The sequence below is a fragment of the Jaculus jaculus genome, chromosome 13 (assembly GCF_020740685.1).
Source record: "Jaculus jaculus isolate mJacJac1 chromosome 13, mJacJac1.mat.Y.cur, whole genome shotgun sequence".
Lineage (NCBI taxonomy): Eukaryota > Metazoa > Chordata > Mammalia > Rodentia > Dipodidae > Jaculus > Jaculus jaculus.
Genome location: NC_059114.1, coordinates 47,130,340 through 47,145,712, shown reverse-complemented (window position 1 = coordinate 47,145,712; position 15,373 = coordinate 47,130,340). Strand labels below are relative to the sequence as shown.

General features: G+C 45.5%; 1 protein-coding gene and 1 pseudogene across 1 annotated transcript in view; both read right to left on the bottom strand.

Annotated features, from left to right (window-relative positions):
- Positions 1 to 15,373, bottom strand: part of Sil1 (SIL1 nucleotide exchange factor) — a 359,491-nt gene that overhangs the window by 333,053 nt on the left and 11,065 nt on the right. The gene's annotated exons all lie outside the window — the stretch shown is intronic.
- LOC101600113 lies at positions 749 to 2,114 on the bottom strand (annotated as a pseudogene).

The following is a 15,373-nucleotide window of genomic DNA, read 5'->3' as shown; positions in this document are numbered from 1 at the left end:
ATTGCACTACATCCCTGCCCCCTGGACGAATGCCCTTATGAGAGAAGCTAAGAGGAGCTGCCTTGTTCCTTTGTCATAAGAAACCACAATAATATGGTACTTTTCTTTTTTTTCTTGCTTTTTTGGTTTTTCTAGGTAGGGTTTTGTTCTTGCACCAGCTGACCTGGAATTCACTATGTAGTTTCAGGCTGGCCTTGAACTCATGATGATCCTCCTACCTCTGTCTCGTTAGTACTGGGATTAAAGACACATGCCATCACGCCTGGCCGAGAGAGACAGAAAGAGAGCACCAGGGCCTCTACCTGCTGAGAACGCCAGACATACGTGCCACTTTGTGCGTCTGGCTTTTCATGGGTACTGGGGAACCAAACACAGGTCATTAGGCTTTACAGGCCAGCAATTTAACTGCTGAGTCATCAATCCAGCCCCAAGATACCATTTTTTTTTTAAAGCAGGAAGTAGTCACCTCTTATAGCATATGTACTGAATGTTCCACAAAGGTTCATATCTTTTTTTTTCTTTTTCTTTTTTTTTTTTTTTTTTTACACAAAGACATTATTTAAGACCTTTATTAACAGGTGCTTGCAGTTTGTGGACTTTTTTTTTGAAAAAATCAAGTTGTGAACTTTTTATTACAAATTAAAAATGAAGTTCTTAAAAATCTCAACTTGACCAGATATGAAACAATTTAAAAACCTTTAAAGGTATATTGAGAAAAACCAGGCTTTTTTAAAAAACACGTTTGTCATTACCAAAAAGAGACATCTTTAGGTAAAAATAATAAAAACCCCATGCTGCACAGTCAATGCAGATAGTTCTAGTTTATCTGGTCAATGGGCAAAAAGCAAGCACTTAAGGTCTTCAGCTCCAATCTTTTGTTCATTTCTTTTTTTTTTTTAATTTTTTATTTATTTATTTGAGAGCAACAGACACAGAGAGAAAGACAGATAGAGGGAGAGAGAGAGAATGGGCGCGCGAGGGCTTCCAGCCTCTGCAAACGAACTCCAGACGCGTGCGTCCCCTTGTGCATCTGGCTAACGTGGGACCTGGGGAACCGAGCCTCGAACTGGGGTCCTTAGGCTTCACAGGCAAGCGCTTAACCGCTAAGCCATCTCTCCAGCCCCTTTTGTTCATTTCTTATTGCTGGAATTTCATATTCATTTCTTCTTGTTGGATGACTAACCCGGATAATGGTAAAGATGGTAAGCCGGCATTTACTCAGCCTCGTCCTGCGCAGCCTCTGGAGCGGACGAATTTTCCGCTGGTGGATCGGCGGCTTTTGTCTCTTTGCCATCTTGTGGTTTAGGGTTCTCTGGGAGTCTGCGTCAGTAATTGAAGTTGCAGCGGTACGGACATTGAGGTGGCTGCTGACCTTGGGTGTCGTTTCCTTGATTCTCCTTGTCCTCGTCATTGCATCCTCTCTGCGCTGTCTTTGGCGAGGAGGACCCCTGCGGAATCGTGGTCTATAACCTCGATACATCTTCTGTCTCACGGGTCTACTTTGCTCTCCTGCACCCTGGTTGTCAGCACCCTCCATCACTTCTCCCTGTACAGGAGGTTGGAAGACTGTGGTCGACGCCCATAGGGCCTCTCATGTGGTCAGGTGGGAGCCTTCGCCTGCGGTAGGGTCGGCGTTGTTGGGCCTGTCCTTCAGGAGCGCTCTCCATCCTTCATTCTCTTCCCCACTCTCACTGTTCTGGTAATTCTGCTGGTGATTGCGTGGAGGACCCTACGACGCGGATAGCGTCTACAATGGTTACGGTCTGCTGCATGTTTACTGCCGTGACCTGGACCTCCACCAGGCCTGCAGCATTGCCGCCTCCGCACCTTTTCTCCTTCCACATCAGACTCCACAGTCTCTCCATCTCCTGCACTGCGAAGGTACTCTTCTTTATGGCAGTCTGGTGTACAAATACATCTTCCTTGGTGTCATTCCTGTTGATGAAACCGTATCCATTCCTTACATTGAACCATTTTACTGTTCCCAAAACCTTCGTTGCGATGACCTTTTTGTCCCCGCCGGCAGGCGCCGCCGATGTGAGGCCGCGGCTCCCTGCGCCCCTGCCCGTGGTGCCAGGCTTGGTGTCGGCGGCGCTGAGGGCGGCAAGGTTCATATCTTGAAGACCACCCCCCACCCAGGAGTAGTACTATTTTAGGACTTGGTGGAAACATTAGAAGGTAGGGCCTGGTTAGAAAAAGTAGGTCACTAGGGGCATGTTTTTGAAGCATATTTTGTCCACTATCCCTTCCTCTTCATCTCTTCTTCCTGACTGCTATGAGTTGAACAGCTTTCCTCCATCATGCTTGTCCTACATAATGTTTCTGCCTTCCCACATAAGACAAAAATTATTATTATTTTTTTACTACTAAAGTGATATTTATCACAGTGACAAAAAAAAAAAAAACTGGCTAGGAGCTGGAGACATAGCTTAGCGGTTAAGGTGCTTGCCTGCAAAGCCAAAGGACCTAGGTTCAGTTTCCCAGGACCCATGTAAGCCAGATGCACAAAGTGGATCCTCTCTCTCTTGTTCTTGTTGTTTTATTTATTTGAGAGAGACAGAGAAAGAAGTACGAGAGAGAGAGAGAGAGAGAGAGAGAGAGAGAATGGGCACATCAGGGCCTCCAGATACATGCACCACCATGTGCATCGGGCTTATGTGGAGAATCAAGCCTTGAACCTGGGTCCTAAGGCTACACAAGCAAGTTCTTAACTGCTGAGTCCTGTCTCCAGCCCTGTTTTTTGTTTTTTTGAGGTAGGGTTTCTAGCTCAGGCTGACCTGGAATTCACTATGTAGTCTCTGGGTGGCCTCAAACTCACAGTAATCCTCCTACCTCCACCTCCCAAGTGCTGGTATGAATGAAAGGTATGCACTGCCACACCCGGCTTCTCTCTTTGTCTTAAATAAAATTTAAAAAAAGAAAGAAAGAAAAGAAAAGAAAATTGTTTCTCAGACATTTATCACAGTCTCTCACACACACACACACACAAACTGATTAGGGGCTGGAGAGATGTTTTAAAAGTTGAGGCACTTGCTTGCAAAGCCAAAGGACCAGGTTCCATACCCCAGGACCCACATAAGCCAGATGTACAAGGTAGCTCATGCATCTGGAGTTGGTTAGCAGTGGCTGGAGACCCTGGCGCACCCATTCTCTCTCTCTTTCTCAAATAAATAAATAAATAAAAATTTTAAAACCAACTAGTATATCACTAGACACTAAATCTGTTGCCACCTTGGTCTTGGACTTCACAGCTTCTAAAACTGTGAACAGCAAGTCTATGTTGTCTATAATTACAAATCTGAGGGATTTTGTTATAGCAGTCCCAATAGATTAAGACCAACCCTGGCTGAGAATACCTCAGTGGCACTGAGCTACTCTGTTTTGGTACAATGTCTCAACATAACAATCTGAGCTCACACCTCCTCAGCTACTGAAGCCTGTGTGCAAGTTTGGTCCTAAACTAACAATCTCTACATACATGGCCCCTAGAAAGAAGGATACCATGTAAAGTGGTACACACCTGTAATCCCAGCACTTGGGAGGTAAGTGCAGGAAGATTCAAATTCAAAGTCATCCTCATCTATGTAGTGAGTTAGAGACCAGCATGGGCTACATGAGACCTTGCCTGATAAATAAAGAAAGAGGGCTAGAGGGATGGCTTAGTGGTTAAGGCGTTTGCCTGCCAAACCAAAGGGCCCAGGTTTGATTCCTCAGGACCCACGTTAGCCAAATGCACAAAGGGGCGCACATGTCTGGAGTTTGTATGTAGTGGCTAGAGGCCCTGGTGTGCTCATTCATTCTCTCTCTCTTTCTCTCCTTTCTCTGTCAAATAAATAAATATAAATAAAATATCTAAAGAAATATAAAGAAAGAGGGACTGGAGAGATGGCTTAGCAGCTAAGGCACTTGCCTGAAAAGCCCAAGGACCCATGTTCGACTCTTCAGATCCCACATAAGCCAGATGAACAAGGTGATCCAAGCATGCAAGGTCACACATGCGCACAAGGTAGTGCACACGTCTGGAGTTCAATTTCAGTGTCTGGAGGCCCTGGTGTGCCAATTGTCTCTTCTCACTCTCATTAAAAAAAAGTCAGGCATGGTGGCACATGCCTTTAATCTGAGTACTCAGGAGGCAGAGGTAGGAGAATCATGGAGAGTTCGAGGCCACCCTGAGACTCCATAGTGAATTCCAGGTCAGCCTGGGCTAGAGTGAGACCCTACCTTGAAAAAAAGAAAAGAAGAAGGAAGGAAGGAAGGCAAGCAAGCTACAGCAAAAGTAGGAAATTTGGAATCTAGGGATCAGAGAAGATGGTAGCATCTATACTACCTTGGATCATTCTTTGAATTCAGCAAAAAATAACCTTAAAATTTCATCTTAAACAAGTTAACAACAGCCAGGTGTGGGAGCCCATGCCTTTAATCCCAGCACTAGGGAGGCAGAGGTAGGAGGAGCACCATGAGTTCAAGGCCACTCTGAGACTACATACTGAATTCCAGGTCAACCTGAGCTAGAGTGAGACCGTACCTCAAAAAAACAAAAAAAAAAAAAAAAAAAAAAAGGTAAACAAAAACCAAAGAGAGCTGTCTCTCCCATATAGCTGGGATTGCTTCCCGCTTCCCTTTTCTACATTCCACACAGGAATGACCTTTAACCCAACCACCATCAGTCAAACCAAAGGAAACCACAGCTCCCACCCACAGAGCCCTGGTTAGGATTTATGTGACCAATTTGGTCTACCTCAACAAACAAGTTAAGTGGATCATTTATCCTCTGATTAGCCAACCTTTTTTTTTATTCAATTAAAAATTAAAAAAAAATTTTTTTAATTTTAGAGAGAGACAGAATTGGCTCCAGCTTCAGCCACTGCCATCCAACTCCAGACACTTGTGCCACCTAGTGGACATGTGTGACTTTGCACTTGCCTCACCTTTGTGCAACTGGCTAAGGTGGGATCTGAAGGTTCAAACATAAGTCCTAGGGCTTCACAGGCAAGTGCCCCAACCACTCAGCCAGCTCTCAATCAGCTATCCATAATTAATATTCCACCAGTCTGAGCCAGGCATGGTGGCGCATGCCTTTAATCCCAGTACTCAGAAGGCAGAGGTGGGAGGATCGCTGTAAGTTCAAGGCCACCCTGAGACTACATAGTGAATTCCAGGCCAGCCTGGGCTAGAGTGAGACCCTACCTTGATACCCCCCCAAAAAAATTCCACCAGTCTGATGCCCTGTTTGTAAAAACATTCTAGTATCAGAAATTGGCTCTCCTGTTTTGTTTTCATGAGAGTAGAATATCAACAAGAATGCTAGGTTTCCGTCTTACCACCATATTGTCCTGCTTCTTTTTCTCTGCACTGACCTCTTTGCTCACCCAGCTTTCAACAGACACCTCAAATCCTGCTTACAGGAATTCCTTCTGGGTCCAAGATTGTTTAAAATTCATTCTGACGACATGGTGGCGCACGCCTTTAATATCAGCACTCAGGAGGCAGAGGTAGGAGGATCACTATGAGTTTGAGGCCACCCTGAGACCACGTAGTGCATTCCAGGTCAGCCTGAGCTAGAGTGAGATCCTACCTCAAAAAAAAAAAAAAATTATTTATTTACTTGCATGTGTATGTTAAAGGGGGATGGGGGCACTAGAGCCTCTTTCCACTGCAACTGAGCACCAGACACTTGTGCCACTTTCTGCAGCTGGCTTATGTGGATGGCTTGAGAATTGAACGTGGCTGGCAGGTTTTTGTAAGCAATCACTTTCAACTGCTGAGCCGTCTTCCCAGCCAGCCCCTGGGCTCTAAGACTTATCATTAACTTAAATGTGAGCACCAAGCTATATTCCAGCCCCTGGCTGTGGAAATGCAGCTGCGAAACAGTCCTGCCGGTTTCATACCCTCAAAGATATCAGGGTCAAATAAGAGACACGGAACTGGGGCTGGAGAGATGGCTTAGCGGTTAAGCGCTTGCCTGTGAAGCTAAGGACCTTAGTTCGAGACTCGGTTCCCCAGGTCCCACGTTAGCCAGATGCACAAGGGGGCGCACACGTCTGGAGTTCGTTTGCAGAGGCTGGAAACCCATTCTCTCTCTCTCTATCTGCCTCTTTGTCTCTCTGTCACTTTCAAATAAATGAAAATAAACCAAGAAAAATTTTTAAAGAGACACAGAACTGTAAACACAGGGCTGGGGAGAGAGCTGCGACAAGGAAACACTTGCTTTGCAAGCACAAGGTTCTGAGTTCAATTCCCAACACCCATGTAAAATGCCAGGCACAGTGGTAGGAACTTGTAATCCTAGTGCTGGAAGGTAGAGACAGGAGGATCTCTGACACTCACTGGCCAGCTAGTCTAGCCTAATCTGCAGGATGCAGACCAATGAGAGATGCTGTGTCAAAGAAGATGGTTGGTGTTCCTGGGGATGACACCCTGGCTTCCACATGCACATGCACATGCACACATACACACTGCGCATGCACACACACACAAACAAAGAAATAAAAATAGATCAAACCAGCCAAAAAAACAAATGAAAAAAAGAAAAAGAAAAAGGATGGAGAAGCTGGGCATGGTAGCACATGTTTTTAATCCCAGCACACGGGAGGCAGAGGTAGGAGGATCGCCATGAGTTCAAGGCCGGCCTGGAACTACAGTGTGAGTTCCATGTCAGTATGGGCTAGAGTGAGACCCTACCTCAAAAATACAAAAAAAAGAGGGGGGGTGGGTGGAGAGATGGCTTAGCAGTTAAGGCACTTGCCTGCGACGCCTAAGAATCCATGTTCCACGAAGCAAGTATACAACATTGTACATGTGCACACGGTAGTGTACACACCTGGAGTTTGCAGTGGCTAAGGCCCTGTGTGCTGATTCTCTCTTTCTCATTAAAACAAAAAACAAAAACCAGACAGGCATGGTGGCACAAGCCTTTAATCCCAGAAACAAAAATAAAAACAGTCCATTTTACAGAAATATTATCAAAGAGTACTAAGTATAAGCCCACTTAGTTCACATGGCTGTCTTCCTAAATTCCTTTTTTTTTCTGTTGTTTGGTTTTGGGTTTATTTTATTTTATTTTTGAGATAGGGTCTCACTCTAGTCCAGGCTGACCTGGAATTCACTCTGTATTCCCAGTGTGGCCTCAAACCCACTGCAATCCTCCTACGTCTGCCTCCCGAGTGCTGGAATTAAAGGCGTGCGCCACCATGCCCAGCTTCTAAATTCCTTTTTGAGTGAAGCCCTTTCACATTTGTAATGTTTATTCCAGATACCCCCGTGATATAGGTGGGGAAGATTTTGTCCCCATTTTCACTGATAAGAAAAAGTCCTCTCTGAACCCTTCAGAGATGTGCTACCCACCTGAGGCTATTGACAACCATATTGGACAGTGAAGAGGATAGAACATTTCCAGTAGTACAGAGAGTTTTCTTGGACAAAAAGACCCTACCTCAGGAAAAAAAAAAAAAAAAAAAAAAAAGTTCCTCACAGGTTCTGAGAGGCAGTTCAAGGAAAGGAATGATCCCAGAAAAGCTAAATCAGGCAGTGAACATGGAGAAGCAAGACTGTAGTTCCAGAAAAGACCCAAAGGAAGTGTTCATCTTCTGAATCAGGGTCCTCTATTGCCTGGGCTGGACTCAGGTGAGCATGGTGAGCTCAGTCAAGACAGGGCACAGACCAGTGATGTCTCCCTTGAGATGTGGGCCCAACTGAGCCCATCTCAGCACATTTGTTGATGGAAGTCAGGAATTCTTGAGCTGAGAGATGCACAAGGGGGCGCACGCATCTGGAGTTCATTTACAGTAGCCGGAGGCCCTGGCGCGCCTTCTCTGTCTCTCAAATAAATAAATAAATAAATAAAATATATTTTTTAAAAAAGATTTCTAATATCTCCACCCCAAGAAGCTTCAAGAGCCCCAGTGACCACATTGTTCTGCCTCATCTTTGGTTCATTTCCAAAGGCCTCAAAGACAGAAAAGGAAAAAAGGGGGAGGGGGAAGTATTCTGAGCCCTTGGAAAAAGATGTGAAGGCTCTGGATGGCAGAGTCCCACCTGCTAGAAAGCCCAGGTAGCTCCAAGGGCCTTGGGCCAGGCAAAGGTCGGTAAATTTAAACTGTATTAGCTTTCAGCTAAATATGCCTTTCTGGTTCAAAGGAAAAACAAGAAACACAGAAGACAGACAAGATTTCAAAGTATTCCCACTAAACAGCATCCCACTGAGGTCAAAGCAAAGCTCCAAGAACCATGACTGTCACCAGAAGGACCTTCCACCACACCTATTCATGTACACAGACCCCTGACAAAATGCCCTGCCTGCAGGAGCCCACAGAGGCGTCGAATCACAGGAATGCAAGCAGACACAGCCACCTCCCTGTGCTTGCTACCTACTGCTGCATAACTAAACATCTTCCGACTTTGTAGCTTAAAACATCAATAATTTATTTAGCAGTTAGGGCAGGATTCAGCAGGGAAGAATCAGCTCTGCTCCACGCCTTGTCAGCTGGGGGTGCTTGCAAAAGCAAGATGTTCTCTCATGGCCATTGACCCTGGCTGTCGGTGGGAACCTCAGCTGCTGCCAACCAGGACCCAGACAAGTGACCTCTCCATGTAGCTGCTTGGCCTCCTAGTCCTTTTTCTTTTTCTTTTTCTTTTCTTTTTTATTTATTTTTATTTACTTTTTGTTTGTTTGTTTTTCCAGGTAGGGTTTTTGTTTTGTTTTGGTTTGTTTTGTTTTTTTGGTTTTTCGAGGTAGGGTCTCACTCTGGCCCAGGCTGACCTGGAATTCATTATGTAATCTCAGGCTGGCCTCGGACTCATGGCGATCCTCCTACCTCTGCCTCCCGAGTGCTGGGATTAAAGATGTGCGCCACCACGCCCGGCTCCCAGGTAGGGTTTTACTCTAGCCCAGGCTGACCTGGAATTCACTACGTAGTCTCAGGGTGGCCTCGAACTCACGGTAATCCTCCTACCTCTGCCTCCCGAGTGCTAGGATTAAAGGTGTGAGCCACCACGCCCTGCTCCTTTCTTTCCTGAGACCACATACTGAATTCCAGGTCAGCCTAAGCTAGAGCAAGACCCTACCTTGAAAAACAATAAATAAATAAAAGGGAAAGAAAGCCCACCTCTCCATGGTAAGAGTGTTATCATCTCATTGTGAAAAGAACACAAGGGGTAAGTTATAACATCTCATTGAAAATACAGTCTCAGGGGCTGAAGAGATGGCTTAGCAAGTAAGGAGCTTGCCTGCAAAGCCTAAGGACCCATGTTCAACTCTCCAGATCCCACATAAGCCAGACTCAAAAGGTGATGCAAATATACAAGGTCACGCATACACACAATATGGCACACGCATCTGAAGTTTGATTGCAGTAGGTGGAGGCCCTGGGGTGCCAATTCTCTCTCCTTTTCTCACTTTCTCTCTTGTTCTCTGTCTCATAAAAAAAAAAAAAAAAGATACAGAAAATGTTGGGCATAATGGCACACACCTTTAATCCCAGCACTTGGGAGGCAGAGGTGGGAGGATCACCAAGAGTTCAAGACCACCCTGAGACTACATAGAGAATTCCAGGTCAGACTGGGCTAAAGCGAGACCCTACTTCAAAAAATCAAAACAAAACAAAAGAGAGACAGACGTGGTGGAGCACGTCTTTAATCCCAGCACTCGGGAGGCAGAGGTAGGAGGATCACTGTGAGTTTGAGGTCACCTTGAGACTACATAGTGAATTCTAGGTCAGCCTGAGCTAGAGTGAGACTCTACCCCCCCCCAAAAAAAAAGAAAAGAAAATGCAGTCATAAAGACTCACACTCTGACACAAGCACCTATACTCCACGCACAATTTATACATTCATCACATACACACAGTACACAGACATTATACACACAGATAAATCAGAACATTCTGCCTTCACATCCATGAACCCTAACACACTATGACATGCACATTGCCACAGGCTTATTAGATAATTACATTACTGTGTACGGCAAATCATGCAGACATACACGTAGAGTGTAGCTTTGCAAGTCGATCTGAATCCAAGTTCAGTGGTGCATGCCTTTAATCCCAGCACTGTTGAGGCTGAGTAGGGCAAACATTGAGGCCAGCCTGGGGCTACAGAGTGAGTTCCAGGACAGTCTGGGCTATAATAAGACCCTACCTTAAAGAAGAAGAAAAAAAAAAAATCAGGACTGGAGAGATGGCTCAATGGTTAAGGTGCTTGCCTATAAAGCCTGACTGCCTGGGCTTGATTCCCCAGAACCCACGTAAAGCCAGATGCACAAAGTGGCACATGTGTCTTGCTACAAAGGGAGTTCTAGGCCAGGCCATGGCTACATAGCAAGACTCTTTCAAATACCAAACAAAATAAAACCAATCAGAGCTCCTAAGGAAACCAGATTGCAATAAAATGGATTAGAACCTAAATGACAGCTGATCCTTCACTCTTCAACTACCTAGAAACCACCCTCACAAAAGTGTTTTGGAGGGAGTGAGGTAGCTTTGTCAGGTAGTTTAGGGTGACTGGGCCCCCAAATGTAGAAAGAAGAAATGTCTTCAGGCCTGTCCTTACAGTCTTCTAATCGCTTCACTAGATTTTTTTTTTTCCACAAACAATCTGAGTCCCTCCTGGGAGGGAGGTCTCCTTTCCTAGAATTTAAATCTAATCCTGACATTGTGATTGGTTAAGTGCAGCCCCCAGTTCAGCATCATGACTGGCCTCTTCATGAGCCAGCCCCTAACCCAGGCCAATCAACTCTTGCTCACCTGAGCCAGAAAGTAGGGTTCACCATTACAAGGTTACAGACATGTTTACCAGAGGAGAGCAATCCTCTCTGGGTGAGCTCCTGAACTTTGAGGTTCTGGTGAGCTTCCCTGTCTCTGCCCAGCTGGGCTGAGATGAGAACCCCCGACCTTTATTCCCACATGGGCTCTCTGTGTGCTCCTGCCTCCACGAGGAAGAACTCTCTGTACTTTCTCTTCTTTTCTCTCCAAATCTCTTTCACGTTTCGTTTAGGCCCACATGGTCATAGAGCCCATTTTTCCTTCTCTTGGTTTTGTACTTTCCTAACAAAATACAATAATTTAATAATTATCCTTCTCAATTCTTTGGTTAAAAGTTGACACAAACTGGGTTTGGAGCTCAAGGGCTCTATTCCTGAACCCCTCACACCACATTTGACACTGATGCGAAATACAGAACTTACCGAAAGTATGAAAGGCATCCTAAGGTGACAGGAGAAAGTTCACACCATAAACCCTCCAGCAAACTACTCCATAGCGGTCAGGAACACTCATCTACTCCCAAATCCTTTCTTACCTCCACAGATCATGTTTCATAATCTTTTGCCTTGCTTAACGCCCCTTTTGCCAGTTCATGTCATACTGCTTTGAGTTTTCTCTCAGGCTTCTGAATTTCTACCCCTTTATCATGTAGAGCAGTGCACATTTAACTAGATCTATGATAAGGGGTCCATATAAAAAGAGAAATGTGGGGACTGCAGGGATGGCTTAGCGGCTAAGGCACTTGCCTGCAAAGCCTAAGGACCCAGATTCTATTCCCCAGTACCCACATAAGCCAGATGCACAAAGTGGCACATGCATCTGAACTTTGTTTGCAGTGTCTAGAGGCCCTGGCATGCCCATTCTCTGTCTTTCTATCTGCTTCTTTTTCTTTCTCTGAAATAAATACATAAAATTTTTATTTAAAGAGAGAGAGAGAGAGAAATGTGGGTTGGAGAGATTGCTTAGTGGTTAAGGTGCTTGCCTGTGAAGCATAATGACCCAGGTATGACTCCCTAGTACCCACTTAAGCTAGATGTATAGGGTGGCACATGCATCTGGAATTTATTTGCGGTGGCTAGAGTACCCATTCTCTCTCCTTTTAAAATACTATAATTTTATTTATTTATTTGAGAGAGAGAGAGAGAAAGAGGCAGATAGAGAAGGAGAGAATGGGTGTTCCAGGACCTCCAGCCACTGTAAATGAACTCCCTACGCATGTACCACCTTGTGCATCTGGTTTACATGGGTCCTGAGTAATCGAATCTGGGTCCTTTGGCTTCATCAGCAAGTGCCTTAACTACTAAGCCATCTGTCCAGCCCCTTACTTTCTCTTCTTATCTTCCTCTCTCTCTCTCTGAAATAAATAAATAAAAGTAATAATTTAAAAAGACAGAGAGAGAAATAGAAGCTGGAGGGATGGCTTAGCAGTTAAGGCACTTGCCTATAAAGCCAAAGGATCCAGATTTGATTCCCCAGGACCCATGTAAGCCAGATGCAGAAGATGGCACATGCGTCTGGAGTTTGTTTGCAGTAGCTGCAAGCCCTGGAGTGCCTATTCGCTACCTGCTTCTCTCTCTCTCTCTCTCTCTCTCTCTCAAATAAATAAATATTTTTTTTAAGTGAAATGTTCTGCGTTTGGTGGTGCATGCCTTTAATCCCAGAGCTTGGGAGGCAGAAGTAGGAAAAGTCAAGGCCACCCTGATACTACATAGCGAATTCCAGGTCAGCCTGGGCTAGAGTGAGACCCTGCCTCAACAAAAAGGGGGAGCTGGAGAGATGACTTAGCAGTTCAGCGCTTGCCTGTGAAGCCTAAGGACCCCAGTTCAAGGCTCAATTCCCCAGGATCCATGTTAGCTAGATGCACAAGGAGGCTCATGCATATGGAGTTCGTTTGCAGTGGCTGGAGGCCCTGGTGTGCCCATTCTCTCTCCACCCCCACCCCCCGCCTTTCTCTCTGTATCTCTTGCTCTCAAATAAATAAATAAATAATGAACATAAAAAAGATGGATATATATATGTGTTTGTGCATATCTTTTCTTTTATATATATATTTTTTATTTTTTTATTTTAAAGAAAAGAAGCCAGGCTTTAAAGGCACACACCTTTAATCCCAGCACTTGGGAGGCAGAGGTAGGAGAATCACCCTGAGTATGAGGCCGCCCTGAGACTACGTAGTGAATTCCAGGTCAGCCTGCCCTAGAGTAAGACACTACCTCAAAAAAACAAAAAGAGAAGAAGAGGAGGAGGAAGGAGAAGAAGGAGGAGGAAAAGAAGGAGTAAGGGAAGGAAAGAAGAGAGGAGAGGGGAAGGAGAGAACTGAAATGGAGCACTAGAACATATCATAGTGGTCGAGAATGTGTTTAGCATGCACTCAAGGCCCTGGATTTAAACCCCAGCAAGCACGTGCACACACACACACACACACACACACACACACAGAAAGAGAGAGAATATCATGAATATGAAGCATTCATCCCAGTGCCTGGCGCACAGTAAAAGCAGAAAGTACTCAGAGCAATTAGTACCATGCTATTGCATGCTAGAGGCTGAGCAAGATTAAATCACGTACCAATACACATGTGGGTACTTACAAGATCCCACTGGGACTCTGTTTTACATACCTACTTACCATGCCAAGTAATGATTTCACTTTCAGACCTAAACGCACAGCACGCCCATTATACATCCCTAGGCTGCCTGGGAGCACTTAGGGAAAGCTTGTAAGAGGGAGTATTACTCAGGTAGACAGAAAAGCAGAAGGACGGGAGTGTCTCGGGGCCAGAGGGCTTCAAGGGCTTTGCAGGGAAAGGAATATTGCATTCCTGGGCCAGGTGAGGATGACAAGTTGAATGTGGGTTTTCTTGGAAGCGTCTTTATTACTTCCATATGCTGCAGACTCAGACAACAAAGGGCTATCCGCTCGCAACTAATCATTCTTATTTGTTTAGCCATTTCCTCCCAGCCTCCTCAGAGACACCCAGGGTGGAAGGCGCTGGCACCAACATCATTATGGGATGATGAGTCCCATCGAACCATCATTAGAGCCACAGTGGGGAGATAAATCTTCTTTGGCTGGGACTTGATTGTCGCTGCCTCCTCCTCCTGACGTGGGCTTCTCAGAAGCAGGCGTGGGTAGAGCTGGGAAGCGGAGGAGGCAGGGGCACCCTTCACCAGGGCACAGTCCAGAGCCTGCCTAGTCGGCGCCTCGCCCTGAGCAATAACAGCAACAATAGTTATTGTTACAGAAAACACTGTAGCTTGTGAAGCTTTCTTTTTTTTTTTTTTTTTTTTTTTTTGTTTGTTTGTTTGTTTGAAAGTGACAGAGAGAGAAAGAGGCAGATAGAGAGAGACAGAGAATGGGCGCGCCAGGGCCTCCAGCCACTGCAAATGAATCCAGACGCGTGCGCCCCCTTGTGCGTCTGGCTAACGTGGGTCCTGGGGGCATTGAGCCTCGAACCGGGGTCCTAAGGCTTCACGGGCAAGCGTTTACCCACTAAGCCATCTCTCCAGCCCTCTTATGAAGCTTTCTCATGTTCCTTACACTGTTTAATTTTGTGAGATGTAGGTTTTATTGCCCTTCATTATCCAAAGTGGAGACTGAGGTTCAAATGTACTGATACAACACAGTGCTGGACACATGGCACCCCTAAATGGCACAGCAGCGCGGGGATCCCTGAGGGTCCAAGTAGCTTAACTCTAGATCTCACACTTTTCGTTTTCTTTCTTTTTCTGTGGGGGAGTAAGGGGGATGTCAAGGTAGGGTCTCACTCTAGCTCAAGCTGACCTGGAATTCACTATGTGGTCTCAGGGTGTCCTTGAACTCACGGCGATTCTCCTACCTCTGCCTCCTGAGTGCTAAGATCAAAGGTGTGTGCCACCATACCTGGCTAACTTTTTTAAAATTATTTATTTATTTATTAGAGAGAGAATTGGCATGCCAGGGCCTCCAGCCACTGCAAACAAACTCCAGGTGCATGCACCACCTTGTGCTTCTACCTTACGTGGGACCTGGAGAATCAAGCCTGTGTCCTCAGGCTACACAGGCAAGCCTTAACCACTAAACGTCTCTCCAGCCCAAGATCTAATCGTTTTTACATTTGCTGTAGTTACCTTCTTGTTGTGAGGACACAGCACCCAACCAAAAGCAGCTGATGGAGGGAAAGTATTTATTTTTTGGCTTCTAGTCTCAAGGGGGAAGCTCACGATGTCAGGGGAAAACATAGCAGATTAAAGCTGGACAGCACCTCTGCTACACGGGTAGAAAACAGCAGTAGGAGAATGAGCCCAAACTGACCCTGGCAAGGGCTAATAAACCTCCAGGTCTGCCGCCAGCAAACACCTACTCCAGCAAGGCTCCGTCTCCCAAATTGCCATCAGCTGGGGATCAAGCATTCAGCACACCTCAGTTTATGGGGGACACCTGATTCAAACCACCACCTTCCACCCACAACCCTCATAAACTAACGACGATCCGTGGTGTAAAACGCAATGCATTTAGTACAATTTTAAAAGTCCCCATCATTCTTATCAATCCCATGCCATTCAAACAACCCCACAGTCCAAGGCCGCTTAACTATGTGCTATAAAATTAAAATACATAATGGCACAGAGTA